This window comes from Orycteropus afer, unplaced genomic scaffold (assembly GCF_000298275.1).
Source record: "Orycteropus afer afer isolate SDZICR_OR568_19922 unplaced genomic scaffold, OryAfe1.0 scaffold00063, whole genome shotgun sequence".
Taxonomy (NCBI): domain Eukaryota; kingdom Metazoa; phylum Chordata; class Mammalia; order Tubulidentata; family Orycteropodidae; genus Orycteropus; species Orycteropus afer.
The window spans coordinates 6,858,105-6,864,086 of NW_006921650.1; positions in this window are offsets into that span (position 1 = coordinate 6,858,105).

The following is a 5,982-nucleotide window of genomic DNA, read 5'->3' on the forward strand; positions in this document are numbered from 1 at the left end:
CTCTGTAAATCTTCACCCAAATCAAAATAAAATTAAAAAAAAAAAAAAAAGAAATCAAACGATGTATTGCACTGGGAAAATCTATTGCAAGAGACTCTTTAAAGTATTTAAGAGCAGGGATGTCACTCTGAGAGACTAAGGTGCACCTGACCCAAGCCATGGTATTTTCAGTAACTTCATATGCATGTGAGAGAGCTGGACAGTGAATAAGGAAGACTGTAGGAGAAATGATGCTTTTGAGTGGTGGTGTTGGTGAAGAATACTGGAAATACCATGGACTGCCAGAAGAACCAATAAGTGTCCTGGAAGAAGTGCAGCCAGAATGCTCCTTGGAAGCCAGAATAGCCGGACTTCATCTCACCTACTTTGGTCATGTTGTCAGAAGGGACCAGTCCCTGGAGAAGGGTATCATGCTTGGTAAAGTAGAGGGCCAGAGAAAATGGGATGATTCTCAATGAGATGGATGGACACAGTGGCTACAACAGTGGACTCAAGCAAAGCAAGGATCGTAAGGATGGCACAGGACCAGGCAGTGTTTTGTTCTGTTGTAAGTAGGGTCACTATGAGTTGGAGCTGACTCGACAGCATCTAACAACAACGTCCAACAAGTTCATCCATGTTTTGAGACATTTCAGATTCATCATTATCTTTAACATTGCATAGTATTCCCTTGTGTGTATGTACCATAGTTTGTTTATCCATTCTTCCATTGATGAGCATTTAAGTTATTCCCATTTTTTGGTATTATGAACATGTGATGAACATGGGTTTGAATGTAACTGTTCATGTCATGGTTCTTATTTCTCTAGGATATATACCTAGTAGTGGGATTAATGGATCAAATGGTATGTCCATTTCTAACTTTTTAAGGAAGTGCCATTCCATTTTTCACAGAAGTTGCAATATTTCACAGTCCCACCAGCAATGTATGAAAGTTCCAATCTTCCTACACTCTTGCCAGCATTTGTTGTTTTCGGGTTTTGGATCATTGCTCTTATTGTCAGGGTGAAATGCTATCTCGTTGTTGTCTTGAATTGCATCTCTCTAAAGCGTAGTGATCGCAAGCATCTCTTCAGTGTTTGTTGGCCACCTGAATGTCTTCTTCGGCGGAGTGTCAGTTCATGGCCTTTGCCCATGTTTATTTCTCTTTTTGTTGTTGAAGTGTTGAGCTTTAAAAAAAATTTTTTTTTAGAGACTAGTCCCTTGTCAGATATGTCATTGCCAAAGGACACCCCCCCCCAATCTGTAGATTCTTTTTTTACTCTTTTGGAGAAGTCTTTTGATGCACAAAATTGTTTAATTTTTAGGAGTTCCTAGTTGTCTAGTTTATCTTCTACTTTTTGTGAATTTTTTAGTTATGTTTGATATACTATTTATGCCATAAATTAGGGCCCTGGGTTAGGCCCTATTTTTTTCTTCTGTGAGTTTTATAGTTTTAGGTTTTACATTTAGGTTTTTTTAAGATTTTTTTATTGTGGTTTGAGTGAAAGACATTTAAGTCTTTGATCTATCTTGAGTTAGTTTTTGTATATGCACAATAGTTTTGAAGAAAAATGAGCAGGTGAGAGGACTTTTCCTACCAGCTATTAAGATTTATTATAAAGTTATAATCATTAAAATATGTGGTATTGATGCACACTGAGACAAATAGATGAAGGAAATAGAATTGAAAGTCCAGAAACAGACCCACACATATGTGATGTATGATAGAGGCAGCATTAGAAACAAGTAGAGAAAATATTTACTACTTTAAAAAAATGTTGGGGAAAATTGGCTAGACATACAAAAAAAATTAAATTAGTTTCCTACTTCACATCATATAAAAAATAATTTTTATATAATTAAAGAACTGAAGAGCAAAGCTTAGAACATTTTAGACTTTGTTCTGAGTATTTTCCTTTTGCCCCTTGTATAAGTTAGCTTTTACTGCATAATAAATTCTTTATTTAGCTTAAAATTCTTTGACTTAGTGATGTGGACTGAGCTCAGCTGGGCAGTTCTTCTGATAGCTTGGCTGGGCTTACCCATGCACCTGTGGTCAGCTGGCAGTCAGCTAGAACGCTCTGACTTGGGGTTTTGGCTGCCTGAAGGCTGGGGTAGCTATCCACATGTCTCTCCTCCTCTAGTAGGCTGGTGTTGGTTGGCTGAAGGGTAACTGTCCACATGTCTCTCATCATTCAATAGGCTAGCCCAGAATTCTTCACATGGTATCGATGATAGCAGTCCCCAAAACTGTCAGTCCCAAGAACTGAAGATAGTTCTTTAAACTTTAATGTGTAAGTGCTTTTCAAACCTTTGCTCATGTCATGTTTACTAATCCCCCACTGGCAAAGCAAGTCATATCATCAACCTAAGATTCAGGAAGGGGAAATGGACTCTGCCTCTTGGAGCATACAGAGATTGGAAAAATTTGTGACCATTTTTGAGATTTTGAGATTTCTGCCCTTCTCTGTTCTGCATTGTACCCCCAAGGAGCTGAACGATATAGATTGCATCAGGTGTCTTTCATGTTTTCTGTTTTCCAGTTGGGTTTGGAATGGGGAGCTGTACCAGAAGATAAGATAAGAGAGTGAGGTTGAGGATTTGTTTCCCTGGCTCGCTCACTGCTGCAGCATTGCTGCAGGTTGACTGTGTTCCTCCATCCAGCGACTTAGCTGTCTTCAGGTGACTTTTGTCAAAAATGTGCTCACTCTGGGTTTTCTCTTGCTTTTTCCCCTTCAGGCTTAGGGGTAACAATGGTGCTCATTGATACTAGCCCAGGAGTACTTCACTGTCCTTTATGGTTTCCGTATTCTCTGCTCATACCTTTGTAAATAAGTTATGTTAAACTTTCTTTAAATTACTGTGGGATCCAGTAGGTAAATACAAAAGTAAATATGTAAGGATTTCTTAAACAAGGCACAAAAAGTACAAGCCATAAAACTAAAATATAACAAAACACATGGGGAAATAAAGCAAACTCGCTGCCGTTGAGTTATTTCCAACTCAGCAACTTCTCCTTGGGTTTCCGAGGTAGTATCTGAGGTGTGGCTGGTGAGTTTCAATCACCAGCCTTCTGGTTAGCAGTCAATTGCCTTAGGCACTACACCATGCTAGCTCCTTGTGGGAATGTAGTTATTTGTTGTTGTTATGTGCCATCGAGTCAGCCCTGACTCATAGCGACCCCTCCTTGGGTTTCCGAGGCAGTATCACTACGGAAGTAGGATTGCCCAACCTTCCTTCCGAGGAGTGGCTGATGGGTTTGAACCGCCAGCCATCTGGTGAGCAGTCAAGTGCCTTAGCCACTATGCTACCAGAGCTCCCATCCTTGTGGAAATAGTAAAGTATAAACTCAGATACTTTGATTCATTATAGTTCAAGCTGTAACAAACATATTTTGAGAAATTTAGAGTGTGGAGCTTTTGGACAGATTATTTTGAAAACTTTTAGCACTAAAATAAGAAAAGACAGCTGGAAGTATACTGACTCAACCCCATTCCAGCCTGGTAAGGTAAATGTTCTATTGAAGTTCAATCTATAACTCGACGGCACATAACAACAACAACAACAACAACAACTAATTTTTTACTAATACCCCTGATTTTGGACACTTCTGCTTTTCCAATCTGTTGCTATTACAAACAAAACCTTTTATGTACATTTAAGTCATTTTCTATTCCAAGAACATGAAAACATCCTCTCCTATCATCTCCTGAAGTCTTGTTCTACTTTTCACATTTAAATCTGTCTTCTTCCTGTTGTTGAGCCAATTCTGACATATGCTGACCCCATGTGTGTCAGAGTGGAACTGTGTTCTGTAAGGTTTTCAGTGGCTGATTTTTCAGAAGTAGATCACCAGGCCTTTCTTCTGAGGCACCTCTGGGTGGACTTAAGCCTCCAACCTTTTGGTCAGCAACCAAGTGTGTTAACCTTTTGCACTGCCTATAGTCCACCTAAATGAGCTCTGATGACATAGTGGGTGAAGCGTTTGGATGCTAACCAGAAGGTCAGTGGTTCAAATCCACCAGCCACTCTGCAGAAGGAAGATGGGGCAATCTACTTCCATAAAGATTTACAGCCTCGGAAACCCAAAGGGGGTTACTATGAGTCAGAATCAACTCAACGGCAGTGAGTTTGGTTTATAGTCCACCTAAAACAGGTATTTGTGGATGGTGAGGTGGGGTCAGATACCTTTTATTTTCCTTTCACATGATTGTCCACTTAACTTAATCTGGGTCAGGAGTTTCCTTTTGACCTTTTAACTATAGATTCAAAATTTTGTGCCAGTTTTTATAAGCATTATTTTTTTCTGTGAATTTGACCATTTTATCTAGATTTTTCATTATTATTGGCTGTCACAGGCTATGTTCTCTAGAGAAGCAAAACCAGTGAAGCATATAAAGATAGAGATATATAGAAAGAGAAAAAGAGAGAGGGGGAGAGAAGGAGACAGGGAGGGGACAGGGAAAGAGAGAGAGAGGAGAAATTTATCTCAGGAAAATGGCCAGCAAGTCCCAAGTTCATGAGTCAAACATAAAGCTGGAAGCTTCTCCTGACTCATACAGCTATAGGGGCTGATGAACCGAAGATCGGCAGGCAGTATAGTGGGTTGTTGTCTTGAGCAGATGATGAGTCCAAGATCGGCAGGTAAAATGGTAGCTTGTTGGCTCACAGACTACAAAGGTAACAATCCCAGCATCAGCAGGCAATATGGCAGGTCACTGGTTGAGCCGAGAACCAGACATGCTGATGAGCTGGATGCAGGATCCAGATCCAGCAGAAAGCCGGAGAATGTTCCCAGGAGATAGCTTATCTCTGTAGATCCATATTAAGGCCGGGGCCTGAGATAGGCGGGCTCAGGGCTTAGAGGCTTCTTTTCGCTTGGGTTTAGCTCTTTATTAAGGCCAGGGCCTGAGGTAGGTGGGCCCAGGGCTGGGAGCTGCTTTTCACTTGGGGGCAGCTGTATTTTAAGTCTGGGGTGCAAGATAGGTGGGCCAGGGCTCAGGGATTGCTTTTCACTTGGGGGTGACTGTTTATTAAGGCCAGGGCCTGAGGTAGGTGGGCTTGGGCCTGGGAGCTGCTTTTCACTTGGCAGTGGCTCTTTATTAAGGCCAGGGCCTGAGGTAGGTGGGCCCAGGGCTTGAAGGCTGCTTTTCACTTGGGGGAGGCTCTGTTTTAAGGCTGGGCCTGAGGTAGGCAGGCTGGGGATCGGGGACTGCTTTTTGCTTGTGGGTGGCTCTATTTTAAGGCCATTGCCCAAGGTAGGCAGGTGCAGAGGGGTGAGGAACAGCTAAGGGAGATGAACTTGTCTATCAGTTTGTTGTCCTGGGGTGGCTTATGTGTTGCTGTGAGGCTGGAAGCTGTGCCACTGTGTTGCAAAATGCCAGCAGGGTTACCCATAGTGGACAGGTTTCAGCAGAGCTTCCGGTCTAAGACACACTTGGAAGAAGGAAGAGGCCATCTACTTCTCAAAGAATTGGTCAGTGAATACCTTATGAATAGCAGTGAAACACTGTCTGATACATTACTGGAAAACTTTATGAATAGCCCTGAAACATTGTCCAATATAGTGCCAGAAGATGAGCCCCTCAGGTCAGATGGCACTCAAGAGCTGACTCCACAGAGTGGAGACGACCTTAATGATATGGATGGAGTAAAGCTTTCAGCTCCTCCATTGGCTTATGTGGCATGACTCAAAATGAGTAGAAACAGATGCATACGTCCATTAATAATAGGCACATGGAATGTATGAAGTATGAATCTAGGAAAACTGGAAGTTGTCAAAAATGAAATGGAATGCATAAAGATCAATATCCTAGGCATTAGTGAGCTGAAATGGACAGGTTTTGGCCATTTTGAATCAGACATATGATTCAATTCATATGATTTGAATTAGAGTGGCTAAGACACTTTGCCTGCTAACCAGACGGCTGGCGGTTCAAACCCACCAGCCACTCCTTGGAAGGAAGGTTGGGCAATCCTACTTCTGTAGTGATACTGCCT